This window comes from Saccopteryx leptura, chromosome 6 (assembly GCF_036850995.1).
Source record: "Saccopteryx leptura isolate mSacLep1 chromosome 6, mSacLep1_pri_phased_curated, whole genome shotgun sequence".
In the NCBI taxonomy this organism is placed as follows: domain Eukaryota; kingdom Metazoa; phylum Chordata; class Mammalia; order Chiroptera; family Emballonuridae; genus Saccopteryx; species Saccopteryx leptura.
The window spans coordinates 5,835,041-5,854,272 of NC_089508.1; the positions used below are offsets into that span (position 1 = coordinate 5,835,041).

A 19,232-nucleotide genomic window follows, 5' to 3' on the forward strand; every position below is an offset into this window, starting at 1 on the left:
GGAGCTAGATGACAATAAGAAATGCAGAAAGTAAATTTTTGAGGGAAACTTCATGTCTACCAATAATCACAGGCCAACAATTCAGGTGTGTGAATAGACTAAAGATACTTTCAGTCATGCAGGGTCTCAGCAGCTTAGCTCCTGCTTGAACGCTTTCTCAGAAGACTAGTGCAGGATGCGCTTCACCAAAACAAGGGAGTTGCAGGGAAAGAAAAAGACATGGGATCCAGCAAACGAGAAATCCAACTCAGGAGAGAGGTGAGAGGAATCCCCAGGAAAAGGAGACGAGAGATTCCCAAGATACCCATTTTGCAATAAACAGTAACAATGGTGAAAGTTGGCAGCCAGGCTACAGGCCGAGGACGGGAACTCTGGACAAAGCCCGTGTAGAAGATAAAAGTAGCAACTATTAAGAGGAGATTCACACGTTAGCCAGAGTACTTGGGGATGACTTAGTAATAGATACACAGAAAACAGAGGCCCGTTACCTGCTCCAAGAAAACAACAAACTGTAGAAGAAAGAAAATTCCATCACATACTGTGTGGCTTAACCATGAATAACACTTATAGTCATAACAATATAAACATGACGATCAAAAAAAAAAAAATTATGACCTGACTAGATTGGAAAGGCGGGAGGTATACATGTGTGGGTGTGTCGTGAGTGAGGTGAAGGACAACTAAGCCTTCATCTTCTGCGGTGGGAAGTTAACAGAAAACAAATCCCCGAACCTGGGAAACCAGGAAGTACCGGCATATCCATTCTATTTCAGGAGAGACAAAGGAGTAACAAAAGGAATGGGTGAAACCCTGGACGTGGTGGCAGCTTCCGGGAAGTGGGGGTGTGGGGCTGGCACAGGAAGTGAGGGAAGGTAACCAATGTTTTTGGTATTAATCCTTCTAGAACTATCTTATTTTCTAAAACAATACATTTAAATCAAATTTAAAATCATATGTATTTTAAGCCAACTTTTTGATTTTCAGTTTGTTTTGCGCTCTTTAGCTGGCTCAGCCATTCACTCCTGTGTGCGTGCATTTATTCTGCAGGCATTTGCTGTGAGCCTGCTTCTGAAGGTCAGGTCCTGTGCCAGGTGGAGGGGGAGCCTCAGTTCCTGTCGCTAAAGTGTGCTTTCCTTCCAATTAGAAAAAGAGAGAGAGAGAAGAGACTTCAAGGAGGATAAAGATTTATGTGCCTTTTTACCTTGTTTTGCCTAGGAGATGGATTTCCCAAAGGACTCTAAATTCTACACCTTTAAATAAACATTAAAATTTTTTTTAAATTTATTGATAGCGAGAGAAAAAGGGAGAAAGAGAGAGAAGGAGACACAGAAACATCGACCTATTCCTGCATGGTGCTCCTGACTGGGGATCGAACCGACAACATTTGTGTATTGGGACAACGTTCTAACCGACCAAGCTATCCGGCCAGGGCTTCTCAAATGAAGTCTTGAGATAATAATGGGTGGCTTCAGCTCATGACTCAAAGGGGTTCTTATGGTAAATCTTTCAAGAAGAAGAAAATGCCCCCATATTATATCAATGTGTATACATCCTATATTGGCCACTCTGGTGAGAAGTAAATATGGCCGCAGGAAAAGTAGTTTGAGCCCAAATTTAGGGTGACACACTGACATTTAAGAAGAGGGCAATTCATTCATGACCAGTATTACTAATGACAACAAATTAGAATTCATGTGTGCACCACACACTGAGATGTGGTCCTTAAGTACATTATGATGTGCATTCTTAATAATGTCATGTAGTGATTCAAAACTCACCCTATCAAATACAGGGGGTCATACAATGTCAGCCACACACACGTCATCAGGATTCTGCGCTAACGAGTGCCAGAGGACTTGACGTTTGTAACAGAGATCATTGTCTCCCTTCAGTTTCATCGATAGGGGCACCGAAGAGAGCTTCTTCTCTACACTTAACGTGCAAGCAGCTGTGTTACCTGCTAAGAGTTTATTTTTGCCTGCTAGCCGTTCTACGGCACCACAGAAGAGCAGCAGGAAAACGTCCCCAGAAGGCAGCCCTCTGGAGAAACCGCGTGCTTTCGTTGGAAGAGTACACACGTTCACTGTATCATGGAAATTTGCAGTGAAAATGCTGTCTCCCAAATGTTACCTCCCGTGCTGTCACTATTTATACCATCCTGGGCGAAGCTACAAAATTTTATGCAAAGTCCTCGTTGCTGTCTCCATCCTGCCGTTGTGTGGGCCATAGAAGAGGCGTACAAGTTATCCCTGTGACTTAGGCATGCCTTTCAAATTGGCACAAAAATACATTAAGCAAACTACAACCCACCCACCCTGGTTCCTCTCAGACGTCACCTCCTCCGAGGACTCTCTGCTCCCGCTCTGCCAGCTGGCCTTCCCCTTCCTCTGCCCAGGTGAACTCCAGTCCTCCGAGACCCGGCCCTGTCCGCCCGCTGGGCTCTGCCCTCCCTGACGACAGAGACTAGCTCTCTCTGATGCTCTGTCATGAGAAGATAGATGTGATGTGGAGACACAGACTCTTGTAGCTTTTCAAGAAAGCTGTGACACTGCCTGTGTCTTGGGCCCTGTGCCAGCGAGCTGCATTTCTAACTATGTAACAGAATTAAAAAGTAAAGTGTGTGTGTCCATGGGAAGAGAGGAACAGCCATTTTCTTTCTCTTTTTGTTTTTCTTTTCTTTTCTTTTTTATTTTATTTTTTATTTTGCAACCAAAATAGCTCCTTATGATCACTGGACTAGTTTCCATTTTAAGCTAATTAGTAAAATTGCATTTTTGGCTCTTTAACTAACTGGGTTAAATTTAGCTCGTCTTTTCCCTTCAAGTCAAGCTGTCAGTGGGATTTGCAATTAAAATATTCGCTCTCAACTTTCTTTCCCATTCAGGGGATGCTGGCAATGCACCCCCTCTTCCAACCCTTCCTCCCGGCAGCTTCTCCCCAATCCGGGGTCCCCCGTGAACACAGCGAGATGACTGCTTATCCCTGGGCTGGCAGGTCACCCCCGAGCACGGCTGGCCTCCACAGGTCTCCCCCAGAGACACGCAGGGCACGCACGTAACCACAGCTGCAAACCAGGCTCCACGCCCGCAGCCGAACACCTATTGCACACTAGGCTCCCAAGGAGCCGTGAAAAACATGCCACAATCTAATGTCCAGGGCTGGAGCAGGGGGCCTGGAGGCCCCCTGGAGTGCACAGCAGGAAGCCCTGGGGGGGTCCCCCAAGAGGAAAAAAGGGTGCCCTCCAGGTAGGATTGGGGGTGGGGCAACATTACAGACATACTAAGCACTACAAAAATATTTGAATCTTCTAACAATTGCCATGGCCAAGCCTGGGTGTACCAGTTGACCCCAGGCCCTGCCAGGCCCCAAAGAGGCCAGAGAACACCATGGTGAAGAGCGTGGAAGTGTGTTAGTGCAGAGGTTACCAGGCCACCCCTGAACGGCTGTCTCTGGTGAGCAGAGTCACTCTGAGAGCCAGGGGACGTCCCCCCCGCTTGGCCCTAGAAGCCCACCCTCTCTCCTCCAAGCCTCCTGTTCTTCGCTTGGGACTTGGCTTCACCCCTCCCGCTGACCTCCCCCTTAGCCCTACAAAGGGCTAACCCCCCAGTGCGGGTCAGAGGCCCCCCCATGACCCAGTTCCCCAGCCCCGCCGCAGGACGGCCTTGGGGGGGGGATGCTCACCCAGTGTCCATTGGGCAGAAGAAAGACACCAGGCTGGGTCCTCCCTGTGCCCGCAGCCAGCCGCCCCTCCTCCAAGGAGAGATGAGGAGACTGAGATCAGCCTTACGAGCAGGGTGCCTGCGTCTGACTTGTCTTGTGGTCATTTAGCAAGATGGGCCAGTGATTGCCAAGAGAAAAGGAAGCCTCCATTACGCCAGCACTAATGGGCCTCCGGCTCCAGCGCTCCTGCGAGGCGGGGAGCAGCGCCCACTCGGCTGGCTGGATCCCTGCCCGTCCACGCTCCTCTCTGCCGCAAGACCGCAGCTGGGTGGTGGCAAGTAGGGCAGCAAGCGAAATGAGCTCAGAGGCCAGGGGAGGCTGCGGAGCGGAGCCTGGATCTGGGGACAGGCGTCCCCGTCTTTGTAGTCCACGTGACTTGGAATTTCGGTGGAGAATGACCTGTGGGAAACTGGAAAACATGTTTTCTCTCCCAGATGTGTGACCCTGGACAAACGTCCAACCCTAGTCTCTGGGCCTGACCTCAGAGGGTGGTGGATTCTGGGACCTCCCCATGTCTTCCAAGCCCTGGCCTCCCGGTGGGCGTGACTGGAGGCTCCCAACACCTGTCCAAGGGATGGCGAGAAAACTGTGGACTGCGTTTGTGATGGCACAAAATGAATGTACTTTTAGGATTCTGCCGGACTCTAAGATTGTCCATCTGACATTTTTAATAGCCTTTCTTTTATGAAACAGTGGCCAGAGTCAATGATCATTATTTTTAAATGTCTTTATTCAGCAAAATAAAAATTTGGCCTGACCTGTGGTGGCGCAGTGGATAAAGCGTCGACCTGGAAATGCTGAGGTCGCCGGTTCGAAACCCTGGGCTTGCCTGGTCAAGGCACATATGGGAGTTGATGCTTCCAGCTCCTCCCCCCTTCTCTCTCTCTGTCTCTCCTCTCTCTCTCTCTGTCTCTCCCTCTCCTCTCTAAAATGAATTAAAAAAAAAAAGCACCTCTTACCTAAGAGTGTGCCTTAAAGAAAAATAAATAAATAAAATAAAAATAAAAATTTGGCAGCCTTATGTAGCAACCCTGGGGGCTCAGGGACATGTATGTAACCATGTGAAACACTTTCTGCAGCGAGGCCTGCACTCTGGAGGACTCTCACTTGGGCTCTGTTCACTATAGGCCCCAGGGGGATGGTGTGGGGGAGGGGACACAGATGTGCACCCCATCTGTGGGGTCAGCACTGTGACCACCCTGCTTCCGGTTAGTTCAAGGCCCAAAGCCTTCTCAACCTCTGGCGGTGGGGGCGGGGGGAGTTCCTGCCTTGATTGTCTGCACACACTCGCAAACGGAGCACCTGCTCCTTGTCCACCAGCTGTTAGGGCACCATGGGTCAAACTGTGGGCTGTGACCTACTAATGGGTCATGAAGTCAATTGAGCAGGAGACTGAGACCAGCATCTTAAAGAGGAAACATGGAGGGCCCCGGCTAGTTAGCTCAGATGGTTAGAGCCTCGTCCCCAGACGCCAAGGTTGCCAGTTCGATCCCCGGTCAAGGCCCGTACAAGAATCAACCAGTGAACGCATAGATGAGTGAAACAACAAACCAGTGTTTTTCTTTCTTTCTCTGAAATCAATAAGAATAGAAATAAATGAAATATTGTGGAGCAGAGCCCAAAACATCAGGCTACATATGTCGAGATGTGGTATATACTGTATTCATTCATAAATACTTTTGTTTCAAATATACATATTTTGTTTTTGTTTCAAATATATATATATTCAAATATGTTTATTATATAAATTCCTTTTCTGTATGGAGGAGCAAATTCTTCGCAAATCAAGCCTCCAGCAAGCAACAGCAACAAACTGCAGACAAAATAACAAAAACAACATGCTGAGGGCGTTAGGGAATGAGCAGAAGCAGGTGGGTTTGGGAGCTTCCTGCTCCTCCCCCTTTCTCTCTCTCCAACATCAAAACCTAGAAGAATCAAACCACAAAGGGCAAGTTTCCCGTTTTGATAGCTGGCCCTAAGGGCAGCCACATTTGTGGTCGGGGCACAAGGTGGCTCAATTGCAGTAAGAGATCTCCTGTCCCTCGTGATGAGGAGCCAGGGGAAGGAGCCTTGGTCAAGCAGGATAGCTGCAGAGTGAGAGAAGCCTCACAGAGAAGAGAGCCAAGGAAGGAGGACCCCGACGTTTTGTACACAAGTGTCAAATACTGACGTTTCAGTCTAATCAAGAGAATTGCCTACTGAAATCAAAACATCCACACTCTTTAAAACAATATTGCAGCATTGGCAGTTTTGCTCAGTGGATAGGGCATCGGTCTGGCATATGGACATCCTGGGTTCGATTTCCCGTCAGGGCATGTAGGAGAAGCAACCATCTGTTTCTCCTCCCATCCCTCTCCCCCTTCTCTCCTTCCTCTCCCACAGTCTGTGGCTTGATTGGTTTGAGTGTCAGGCCCTGGGCTGAGGATAGCTGGTTGGTCTGAGCCGGTCAGCCTCAGGTGCTAAAAATAGCTCGGTTGGTTTGAGCATTGGCCTCAGACAGGGGTTGCCAGGTGGATCTGGTTGGGGTGCATGCAAGAGTCTATCTCACTATCTCCTCTCCTCTCACTTAAAAAATATATATATTGCAGAATCCAATTTCCACAGCAGTACATTCACAATGTCCAAGATAAAATCCAAAAGTACTTCACATGTGAAGAGTGAAGAAAATGCAACCGGTTCTCAAGACAAAAGTCGATCAGCAGATTCTGACCCTAAGATGACCCAGAATTATTCAGTAAGAACTTTAAAGTAGCTATTATAACAGTAGTACTCAGTGAGATAAAGAAAGAGATGTCCAAATAAAGGATAGGACATCTCTCTCACTTGAGAAACATGAAATATAAAAATGAATCAAACAGCAGCATTATTCATAATAACCCCAAAGTAGAAACAATCCAAATGTCCATCAACTGTTGAATGAGTAAACAAAATATAATGTATTCATATGATGGAATATTATTCAGTCATAAAAAAGAATGAAGCGCTGCCACATGCACGGACCTTTAAAACATTATGCTAAGTGAAAGAAGTCAGTCACAGAACACCACATATTGTATGATTCCATTAATAGGAAATTTCCAGAGTAGGAAACTATCTATAAAGACAAAAAAGTAGATCAGTAGTGGCCAGGGGCTGGGAAGAAGGGGAAATGGAGAACCATTACTAATGGGTATTGGATTTCTTCTGGGAGTAATGACATGTTTTAAAATTATATAGTGGTGATTATTGCACAGCTTTGTGAACATACTACAAACCACTGAGTTTTATGCACTTAAAAATGACAAATGAAAAATACAGAGCTGAAAACCACATTATCTAAAACAAAAAAAAATCCACTAGATGAACTCGGAATGAGAATGGAAATGACAGGGGAAAAAATCAGTAAACTTGAAGAGAGATGAATAAAAATCTTCGGAGTTGAAAAAGAGAGAGAGAGAGAAGATGGAATAGAATTAACAGAGCCTTGGGGACATGTAGAGCAACATCAGAAGCCCAAAAGTGCCAGAAAAGAGAAAATGGGGCAGGCAGGAAAAGCATTTAAAGAAACTCGAGCTGAAAACTTTCCGCATTTAGAGAAAAAACATAAATTATAGTTCCAAGAAGCTCAGCAAAATCTGAATGAGATAAATGGAGAAAACTATGCCGTAAGCACATCATAGTCAAGCTGCTGAAAACCAAAGATAAAGACAAAAAAATACATCTTAAAAACAGACAGAGAAAAGTCATACATTATTACATACAGGCGGTCAGTGATTTGAATGACTGGACATCTCATCAGAAACCAGGGAGGTCGGAATATAGTGTAACAACATCTTTAAAGTATTCAAATAAAAAAATATTGTAAACTCAGACATCTATATCTCTAAAGATATAGACGTTATCTCTCAAGAATGGAGATGAAATAAAGACATTTCTAAAATAAAAGAAATATTGGGAACTCATCACCAGCAAACCTGCACTATAAGAAATGCTAGGCCCTGGTCTGTTGGCTCAGTGGTAGAGCGTCGGCCTGGCGTGCAGGAGTCCCAGGTTCAATTCCCTGCCAGGGCACACAGGAGAGGCGCCCATTTGCTTCTCCACCCCTCCCCCTCTCCTTCCTCTCTGTCTCTCTCTTCCCCTCCGGCAGCCGAGGCTCCATTGAAGCAAAGATGGCCCGGGCGCTGGGGATGGCTCCATGGCCTCTGCCTCAGGTGCTAGAATGGCTCTGGTTGCAACAGAGTGATGCTCCAGATGGGCAGAGCATCGCCCCTGGTGGGCATGCCGGGTGGATCCCGGTCGGGTGCATGCGGGAGTCTGTCTGACTGCCTCCCCGTTTCCAGCTTCGGAAAAATGAAAAAAAAAAAAAAGAAAGAAAAGAAATGCTAAAGGAGCCTGCCTGGGTGGTGGCGCAGTGGACGGAGCATTGGACTGGGATGCGGAGGACCCAGGTTCGAGACCCCGAGGTCGCCAGCTTGATCGTGGGCTCATCTGGCTTGAGCAAAAAACTCACCAGCTTGGACCCAAGGTCGCTGGCTCGAGCAAGGGGTTACTCGGTCTGCTGAAGGCCCGCGGTCAAAGCACATATAAGAAAGCAATCAATGAACAACTAAGGTGTCGCAACGAAAAACTGATGATTGATGCTTCTCATCTCTCTCCGTTCCTGTCTGTCTGTCCCTATCTATCCCTCTCTCTGACTCTCTCTCTCTGTCCCTGAAAAAAAAAAAAAAAAAAAGAACAAAGAAAGAAAGAAGGAAATGCTAAAGGAAGTTCTTCAGTCTCAAGGGAAATGATGCTGGAGAGAAACTCAGGTCCTTCATGAATGAACGAAGAGCATCAGAAATAGCAAATGTTTTTAGAAATACAAAGGACCATTTTTCTCCTCTTACTTAAAAAATTACCTGTGACTGTTTAAAGCAAGAATTGTAACACTGTCTTGTCGGTTGAGGATGTTGGGAATGAGGATAAATGGGCCTACATGGTTGCAAAGTTCCTACATTTTATGTAAAGTAGTGTAACATTAACTTTGAGAAAAGTTAAAAATGACGATGAAGATTATAATTCCTAGAGCAGCTCTTAAAGGGGCAATGCAAAGAGGTATAGCTGAAAAGTCAACTGGTAAAATAAATCAGAACCCTCCCCCAGAAAAGGGGCAGGAAAGGTGAAGAGAGAAACTAAAAACAAGGCCACAGCAGAAAATAAATACTAAATGATAGACCCATATTCAGTGAAGTTATATTTACATTAAATGTTAACAGGCTAAAGAAATACTCTAGTTAGAAGGCAGAACTTACCAAAAAAAATAAAATAAAAAAAGTAAGATACAACTGTATGTTGTTCACAAATCCCCACTTTAAATATAAAGACAAGTATGGATTGAAAATAAGGCAAAAAAGGATGTAAACATGGACACAGTGAGTATGACAGAGTTTGAGTGAATATATTAAAATATCAGATAAAATGGACTTCAGAACAAAGACTATCTACTAGAGCTAAAGATAGGTACTTCATAATGATTACAGGGTCATTTCATCAGGGGAGAGACAGACAATCCCACAATCAGACTCTTCTCTCAGCAATTTATATATTAAACCACAACAACAAGTCAGTAATGACAGAGAGAATCCCAACACATCTTGACCTACTCGTATTCATATGGTTTATAATGTAAAATGTATTTTTTATTGTGACACATTTCCAAAAACGGTTTGAAAACTACTCTTCTAGAGCAAACGCAGAGGACTGAATTATAGGCCCTACAAAATTCACCATCAAGTGGGCAAGGCAGGTCATTTTAACACCAATGGAAATTGCCAAAAGGAAGAGAAGGGATTCGTGTTTATTCACTCCCATTATGTGCCAGTCCTTGTGCTCAGCCCGTGGCACAGCTATATAATTCTTGGTACTTAGCCAGGTGGTACTAACATCCCCGTTTTTCAGATGGGGAAACTGAGGTCCATGGAGGGAAACTAACCAGGCTGGTGTCAACTGGAGTCGGAACGAGCTCTGACGCCTACGAGGTGACTAAGGGAGGACAGAGAGGGTAATGCCTTTCTTTTGGAGGAAAACGAGGAAGAACGGCACAACGACATTTAGGTGTTGCTGGAATTGGGTGGATGAGGAGAGAGGAGAAATGGTGTGAGCAAGTGTGAAGAGGAGGGAAGGTTTGTGTGTGGCATTTATGGCTGTCAGGTGGAAGGAACCTGGAGGACACAGAAGGGACGGGGGGAAATGTGGCTGGAAGGGTGGACAGGGGCTAGATCAAGTCCAGCTGAGCCTCCTGTTTTTATTCCCAGGCCAAGGGAGAGAGGGAGGCAGTAACGGCGTAGAGCGGACTTGGGCTCTTGCTCATCTCTTCCTTCTCGGCTGGCTGGTCTGAGAGATGTGACCTTAGACCAGCCGTTTCAGATGAGTGTCCCCAATGTAATGTGCTGAGAAGGCCTGATCCTGAAAGGCAGGTTGTGCCCGGAGGACATCACGACACTTGTCAAAATGCTGAAACACGCATGCCTCATCCTTGGTCCAGACTGACGTATTCCAGGATGAGGATGGGTAGTGTGGAGACATGCAGAGGATGAGCATCCTTGTTCACTAGATGTGAGCCCCCAGAAAGGGTGACATCACACTGACACAACCACCATGGAAGCGTGGACTGTCTGTGCTAACTGCACGGCCAGGGGCAGGAAGGGACACCCCAGAAAAGAGAGAGACACTTGTCTCTCTGCCCGCCGCGGGGAGGCCAAGGTTACTGAGGTCTGGGGCCAAGGATGAGCTCGGTGGAACTTGAGAGCTCTGCCTCTCAAAGGGGCCACCTGCTGCATGTGCTCCCCACGCCTTCACCTGCTGGGGCCACTGCAGGGGCCCTGGGGCCAGAGCCATGCCCTTTAGGATGGTGCTTTTCTTGGCATCTCAGAATAAACTGTCCACGGGAAGACCTGCACCTGGGTCAGGCGTCCCCACAGGAGCCGAGGGTGCCGTCTGCAGAGCAGGCCGTGCAGGCTGCGTGCTGACCTGTTCCAGCTCCCAGGTGCCCGGCGCCGCTGCAGAGCCCTGCCTGGCTGGCCTGCCTCTCCCTGCTCGTGCCTCTCCCTCTCCCTCTCCGCTTCCCGGGCAGGTCGCAGACAGGGGCAAGTCTCCGGGGGCCGCCTGAGAAAAGAGGACCAGAAAGGCTTCCCCTCCACAGCGGATGGGGCCACAGGACTTGGCTACCCTGACTCCATGTCCAAACCACCAACCCGTGCCACCTGGGGTCACCCAGGAGTCCCAAACTGCTGACAAAAAGATACAAGCAACATTGGGGGGGGGGGATCTTTCAAAGGCCTTTCTAAGTTTCCCCTTGAACTGCTGTCCTGAGCTGGGTTCTCTGCCCACGAGTTGAGCACTCTGGTGTATGTGGTCATTCCTGGCTCAGGGCCAGTCCGCCTTCTCCCCACCTCCTCCCCGTCTCTGCTCCACTCTCTGCTCCACTCTCTGCTCCAGCCGCATGGGATTACCGAGTTCCAGGAACCGCGCTGAGCTGTTCTGGGCCTCCGAGCCTTTGCTCACAATCCTTCCAGCCACTCGGAAGTCCCTTCCTCTGCGGCAGCTCTGCCACCGCCGGGGTCCTTCACCCTCCAGCTCAGACGTCACCCTTCGGGCTCGGGTGGCGGCTCCCTGAGACTCCCCTTCCCTTCTCCATGTCACCTCTGCAAGCGGTACATCCTCCAGAGAATTCCACCCGAAGTGTGGCATTGGAATGACCACATCGCTTCAACTCGGAGACACGCTCCTCTGCTGTTGAAGGTTTCTGAGATAGGGGCGACGCTTCCATCCAATGTCCACCTTGAACAGAAGGGTGCTTCCCCGCCCCGTCACCCTGCCCCCGGGAGAAGCTGCCTATGAAATCAAAGGCAGGTCTTAGGATCAGGTGACGGAGGCCCCTCCTGTGGGTTATCAGTGTGACCCCACGGCCTGGCCTGGCACAGATTGGACGTGGCAAGCATCTGCTGGATTCAAATTTGAACTCAGGTCACGCATTTCTTGAGGCTCGTTCTGAGTGAAATCGTGTGCTCAGCTAAGGGGAGGGTTCGGGATAAATACAAAGTCAAGTTCTTGTCCTCTAGGACAGTGGTCCCCAACCCCCGGGCCGCGGGCCGGTACCGGCCCATGGGCCATTTGGCACTGGTCCGCAGAGAAAGAATAAATAACTTACACTATTTCCATTTTATTTATATTTAAGTCTGAACGATGTTTTATTTTTTTAAAATGACCAGATTCCCTCTGTTACATCCGTCTAAGACTCACTCTTGATGCTTGTCTCGGTCACGTGATAACATTTATCCGTCCCACCCTAAAGGCCAGTTCGTGAAAATATTTTCTGACATTAAACCGGTCCGTAGCCCAAAAAAGGTTGGGGACCACTGCTCCAGGAGTCACGGATGTGTGTGTGGACGAAGGGGCTGAGGAAGGCCACGAGGAAAGCAGTCAACAAATCGCAAGACAAAGCCACCTGCAGCAGCCCCTAGCCCCGGACTGAGGGGATTTATTATTGTTTTCTGTTTGCGATTCTATTTTTCTTTTTGAGGGGTGAGGGATAAGGTTTTACAGTTTGTAAATGTCGTGCATTTTCTTCATCAGTTCTACAGAGAACCGCAGTTTCCGTCCATCTCGTTTTACAGAGAAAGGAGCCTGAGGCGAGGGGAAGCGAGGGGCCTTGCCCATGGTCATCAGGCAGGAAGTGCTAGAACCAGCTAGAAAGTCCCAGAACCAGCTAGAAAGTGCACAGCTGCCTCATTCCCTGATACCTGCTCTCTCCCAGCTAGCATCCACTCTGCTTCAGGGAGCCCAACTCTTCCCTTTAAAATATGAACCCCTACCCCACTCTTCGGCAGAAGTCTCATCTCTGTTCCGTGAAATAAGAACAAACCCTGAAGTTTCTCACTACGCCTTCTTCTCACACCATCACCATGGCAATGGGAAAATATTGTGCAGGGAAGGAATTATGGGAATATGAATCAGCAGAACCAGCGAAAGAACCTTTGGAAAACTGTGACTCCCGGGGGACATGCCACATTTTTGAAGTATACACTCCAGCATGATGGATTGCACTTTGCTTCCTATAGAAGCTCAGCGGCCAGCCTGGTCCCATTAGCAACAGACCCGCCTGTCTCCCGGCCAACACGGGGCTCTCCTTTTCTTGAGAAAAAGCACTGGCCATTTATGAGCATGATTGCTGCTTGGCAACCCGGGATTGTGGATATCTGCTGGCTTCACTCGGTTTTAAACATTTTTTTTTTCCTTGCCAAGTGGAACAAATTACTGGTGTTGATTCTGGTGGATATTTAACATCGTCCAACAGAGTTTCAATGGTGAAGAGTTCAAACCGAGTTTTTAAGTCTTTAGAGTGATCACGCTATTCATCAAACACAAGGTCATGTTAGAATGTACTGACTGGCATATCCTGTTATTGGTGAGCATCCCTAAAATTGTTAGCCAATCTGTGTGTGATTAAAAAAAAACAAAAAAAACAATTGAGTTCTTCAGAGAAACACACACACACACACACACACACACACACACACACACACCTCAAAACATAGAACTGCCATTAGATCCAGCAATTCCACTGCTGGCTAACTCTCCAAACAAGCGAAAGCAGGGGCCCAGACAGATATTTGTACGCCTGTGCTCATAGCAACATTATTTACCATCACCAAGAGGTAAAAACAGACCAAGTGTCCATGGATAGATGGAGAGATAAACAAAATGTGGTCCATCCACACAATAGAATGTTATTCAGAGTTCAAAAGGAAGGAAATTCTGACACAAGCTACGCCGTGAATAAATCTTGAAGACATTATGCTAACTAAGATAAGCTGGTCACAAAAAGAGAAACGCTGAATGATTCCACTTCAGTGCGGTCCCCAGAGGAGTCAGACTCGTAGAGACAGAAGGTAGGACGGTGTGGGTGCCGGGGGCTGGGGCGAGGGGGATAGGGCATTAGTATTTAATAGGGACAGAGTTCCTGGGTGACAAGATAGAAAGAGTTTTGGAGATGGATGGTGGTGACAGCACTGAAGTGCACACTTAAAGGTGGTGATAAGGTATATTTTCCATTATGGGTATTTTACCACAGTAAAAAAGAAACTTGAGGACGGGGCAAGGCAATGGTTTAGGGGTCTCTGAACACAGACCTGGAACTACCGTTGGCCAATCAAAGGTCTACCAAGAAAGTTCAGTACGAGCCCTGGCTGGGTAGCTCAGCTGGTTAGAGAGTCATCCCGCTACACCAAGGCTGGGGGTTCGATTCCCAGTCAGAGCACATATAAGAATCAACCAATGAATACATAGATAAGTGAAACAACAAATCAATCTCTCCCTCTCCCTCTCTCTCTACCTTCCACTCTCTCTCTAAAGTCATTAAATAGAAACATTGTTAAAAGTCTCATACATGGTTCACCAAGCCACGTCCAGCCCTGTCTCTTCCACTCTGCGCCTGGACCGCAGGGCGGGTGCCGGTCTCTCCTCCCTCTTCGCTCAGCGTCTTCTCTCTGTCCTCCTGCAGCCCCCCTGCTGGACACCCTCCAGGGAGCCTGCCTGGCCCCTCAACACCCTCCGTCTGTCTACAAGTCCACTGGGTGGGAGCCCTTGGAAACAGGACGCAGTGGCTTGGGACCCATGTGCATCCGTGACGAGGCTGGTCTGTTTGACAGCCCCCACCCCACCGCGACGGCTCTCCCCGCCGGCCTCCTTCGGGGGTATCCACACGCACAATATCCGGCCAACAGTCCTCCACTCAGCAGATACTGATTGAGCTCCTCCTGGGGAAGGCCCTGTGCCAGCAACAGGAAGTGGAGGGAGCTGGTTTCAAGTGAGCTTCCACAGAGCTGGCCGGAGCAAGGCGGTGTGAGTTACGGGCTCTGGAGCCAGACGGCCTGAGTTCAGATCCTGACTCTGCCATGAAAGCTGTGTGACTCTGCCCAAGTTACTCAGCCTCTCTGAGCTTCAGTCTCTTTATCTGGAAGGCGGCGTGCCCCTCAGAATGTGGTGGGGATTCGGTGAGTTAACGTTTATAAAGCTCGTCAAACAGAGAAAGTGCTTTATAAGCCGTGGCTGGTATTGGGGTCTACTAGGGCTTCTGGCTTCCACCTGGGAGTCCTTGCTTCTCTTCCTCCCTGCCTGGCTGGGGTTTCTCTAGGGTCAGGCCCTGGTCATTCCTGTGGCCCTCGGGCAGCAGAGAGTGACATGCACACAGGAGGCCCTTGCATGAGATGGACGTGCACCGGAGTCCCAGCTGTGCACTGGCCGAGGGAGAACGGCCGGCAAGGTACTGTTTGCTCAGCCTACAGTGGGGCCAGTGATGTCAGACGTGGGGACGGTCCGGCCCAGGATAGGAGCTCACTTGATGAGACCAAGATTAATATTGGCAGCCTGGCCTGTGGTGACGCAGTTGATAAAGCATTGACCTGGGATGCTAAGGTCGCTGGTTTGAACCCCGGGCTTGCCCGGTCAAGGCACATTTGAGAAGCAACTAGTTGATGCATTCTGCTTCTCAGCACCCCCTCCCCACCTCCCACCGTTCTCTCTCTTTCTCTCTCTCTCTCTCAGCATGTGTTTGGGGGCTGAGCCCTCCAAGTGAGGTTGGGTAGAAAAGTGTGTCGTGCCCCATCAGAGACTGGCCGCACAGAGGAGGGACAGGCCAGTGGAAGCCCTCCATTAGTAATGTGACAGAAGAATTAAGCTAATGGATGGCTGAAAGTCCCTCCCCCAGAACAGTGACGTAAAAGTCCCGCACAACAAAGCCCAAGGTAAGGAACGGGTCGTGCACGATGGTCGGCAGTTGGCAGTCGTTAAAAGCCGTAACTATGGAGACAACGCAGCAATGTGGGGACCGCCTATGACACGGTCAGGGGGAGAAACAGGAGATGCCCTTTCATGGGCGGCTTGACAGGGCCACTTCACTCAGAAACAGGCACAGAGAAGGAGGAAGCCCACGTGGCCAGCGGCGCTGGGCCGGTTTCATTGTCCTCCTCTCCGCTCGGTGAATTCTCTGCCGAGCTTTTGTTTCTTATACACATTTGGAAGTTTGCTTTTCAAAGGAAATGGTCTAAGTCAGCCCCATAGTTGGTGGCCCGTGGAGATTCACGGTGTGTGTGTTTGAGGGGGTTTTGTAGGCCCTGCTGCAGGTAAGGACAGTGAAGCCTCCGCTGGGGCTTGACCCAGAGCCACCGGGCTTGGGGACAGTGACCGAGTTTAGGCGACACACTCCAGACCCACCGTGCCGCCTCCCTGCTGCTGACGAGGACACGCTCGTCCCTCCCTGGCTGAGGCCCGGACGGTAAGGTGTGCACCGGCTTCCCGCCCAGGCTGCGGGAGGACGGACGAAGGAAGGTTGATGTGCCCATGTGTGGCGGCTGTTGATGGCAGGACGGGTGGTGACAGCCCCAGGACGCACACAGAGAGGTGGGACTGTCCAGCCCAGGCTGGGGGGTGGCTGCAGGGAGAGGCTGAGCCACCAGAGAAGCGTAGGGTCAGGGAGATCAGGAAGGTAGGCAGGTGAGGCCGCAGCTGGGCGGGAGGAGGGAGGACCCCCGCCCCACCTGGGAGGGGCAACCTCCAGACAAGCAGGCCCTGCAGGGACTCCCCGACCCTGACTCCGGGCGGGCGTGCCCACTGTGTGCACTGCAGCGCCCACAGGAGGCCGGGGCTGGCTCAGGGGAGGGCAGGGCGCTCTGCGCGGGCTCCAGACACCTGCGGGGCCTCCTTCTAAAGCCTCAGCCCCACCCTGACTCCCCACCCAGTGCGTGTTGGGTGACGCTAGGGCCACCTGGACTTGAGCAGGCCCCAGTCAAGAGGAACATGAGCTCTTTCAATCTAAACAGCATGTAAATCACACGTCTGGGCATCAGCTTTTAGCTGCAGGGTCCTCAGAAGGTCAGGCTGCTTTCAGGATCTGTGGGCCCGAGCGAGCCGCCCAGTGAGTGCAGGCCTGACCCCCGACCGCCCCTCCAGATCCACCAGCATTGCCGCCACAGAAGTGACAGCCAAGGAAACCCCGGATTCTTTGAACACCAGAGTCCCACGTTTCAGCAGAGCTGGAGTGGCACTCTGCGCTCATTGTGGTGGAAGGGAGGGCGGGCAGGGATATGTGCTTTACAAGAAGCCCTTGTGAGCCAGCCTTCTGTCGCCGCCGCACGGAGCCATTCCAGCCCTCCTGGCCTCCCCAGGAAGCCCCAGTAGCAAATGCATAATTTATGAGGATGAGCCTATGCATATTCATGAGCTCATTGCCTTCCAAGGGCAGTTGCTGTCTACGAAAAATCCTCGCATAATGAATTATCGCCTGAGGGTAGGGCCTAGGTTCAGGGCAGGCCTCCAGTCCTCAAAATTACTACAATCTCTAAAACTTGCTTTGAAAAAAATGCTTCCAGCTGTACCTGCCTTTGGTCAGACGTGGGGAGATGCGGAGAATGAACCCTCTACCCTGGGGAATCCCTTAGCTCCCCAGCTGCACAGGGTGGGGCTCTCCGGCAGCATTCCGGGGCAGCTGAGACAGGTGTCCTTCCCCCAAAGCAACCCTGCATCCATGGTGGGTGGAACTCAGTAACAAACTCTCTATGCCTCCGATCACATAGCAGCAAGAGCCAAAATGCCACTCTGGCCGGTTTTATTCTTTCTGGACCTCAGTCTTTCCATCTGTTGACTGGGGAGGCTGATGTCGCCTTCCATCGATTCTAAGACATACTTTCCCCGTTGAGGCACCTCTGAGGCTGGAGTGTGACCTCTCCTCGGTGTCCTGGCTGGTGTCAGGGTTTGAACGGCAGTGTTTTCTCTTTCTTCGTGGCCCCAGAAGATAATGTGCATCTCGCAATCAGCGGGATCCCCGGCTCTGATGGACTACAGCAATGAGCTACCACTCCTGGCGAAGCAGCTACTGTGCGCCAGGCACTGTGCCTGACACGTACAAATAGTGGTGCATGGACAACATGGACACATCGCGTGTTGCTCAGTACAGGGGCCAGCACACAGTAGGTGCTCAATGCATGTGAGAATCCTTCTTCCCGTTCCTGGGAAGAAAGGGTGCCCCACTCATAGGAATTTGACCAGTACAGAAGTCTGCCCACAAAATCCTTACCGTGAGCCGCTGCGTGGCATTTGAAGCATTAAATCAGAGCTGGTGTAGTGTGGATTTGGGTGGGGGTGGCGGAGCCGAAAAGTTTCCCCAAACTAGTCAGAACCCAATTAAAATGTTACTCATGAAACCCAAGACGGTGATTCATTTAATACCCCATCTGGTATTTCTTGCTTACCAGACATAATGACTCAACTTATGATTGTGCTTATTAAACATTGACCAGCACACTTCCTCGTCCCAATAAAAAGTCATTCTTAAAGACGCGCCACGCAGAAGAGTGTGTGCCCGTGTGTGTGTGTGTGTGTGTGTGTGCGTGCGCGCGCGTGTGTGTGCACATGCCGTGGGCAAGTTCATCCACCAGGGTCCCAGGGTGTGTGACTTGAGTGTCTGCAGGGCTGGCTTTGTTGACAGGTGGCCCATGCTGTCACACGGGGCCCCCAGCTTGGTTTAATGCTCTGCTGCCACCATCTCAAAATTTTTAATCACTCTTGGATGTTATGCACAGGGCCCGCTAATTGTGAGACCGGTCTGTGTGTACGTGTCTATGTGTGTCTGTCTGTCTGTGTGGATGCCAGAGGCCGTCTGCACCTGGGGGCATGCGTGTGAATCCATACAGATGGGGCGAGTGTGCCCTTGCAGGGTGCAGGCCCGGGGAGGACTGGGTGGGTGGGTGGGAACTTGAGAGTGGGTGTGACTGGGGCGTTGAGGGTCTGCTGTATGTACCAGAGGGTGCCCGGGACATGGGCACAGGAGCCACGTGGGAAGCCCCAAGATGCAGATTCCACCAGCCTGCGTGGCGCTCAGGAAGGTATAATTTCAGGGAGCCCCTCCCCCAGGTGACTGTAATGCCCATCACGGTCTGAGAACTACTGGCCTTGGGTTTTGGGCACTAAAAACTGAAGCCAACGATGCCAGGGGCACTCCACAGGACAGGTTTGGAACTTCATGCAGCTCCAAACTACCTACCCTGTGATCCGAAGTTCAAGTTCTCCAAGGAGCAGAAGCCACCAGGAACCCCAAGGAGCTGATGAGCTCCAAAGCTGCTAACCACGGGATGTCCAGCCAGAGGCCTCTCTTGGTCGCCTGGGCCCAGGCCAGGCAGTGACTCACGGCCGAGCAGGACAGAGTGGCCTTGACCGCTAGCCCCCCACCCCCCCACCTCCCAGCATCCTCAGGGCAGGGCAGGGCGGCTAGCCTGTCACTTTTCTGATTTATCACTAAGGGTCTCTCTGCGGGCCTTGCTCCCTGGTGCCCCAACCCTGCCCGTATTCTTGGCGTGAGCCCCTCCACACAGAGACCCACCCTAAATCCAAGCTGACTGGCATTGGTCAGCACTCCCCACCCCCAATGCCATCAGGTGGTGCCAGCTCCAGAAGCACAGGGGACTGAACTCACTGCATCCTCCTGGGTGCCAGCAGGTGCT

The 19,232-nt window shown here is 50.2% G+C and overlaps 1 protein-coding gene across 3 annotated transcripts in view; it reads right to left on the reverse strand.

Moving 5' to 3' along the window:
• EML1 (EMAP like 1) overlaps positions 1–19,232 on the reverse strand; it is a 177,638-nt gene that overhangs the window by 137,540 nt on the left and 20,866 nt on the right. Inside the window, exon 1 of one of the 3 annotated variants that reach the window (XM_066344749.1) lies at positions 3,682–3,721. The exons of the other annotated variants lie outside the window; for them this stretch is intronic. The gene's annotated coding sequence lies outside the window, so the exon portion shown is untranslated. Of the gene's footprint in view, positions 1–3,681; positions 3,722–19,232 lie in introns of those variants that run through there. 3 annotated transcript variants of the gene reach the window in all.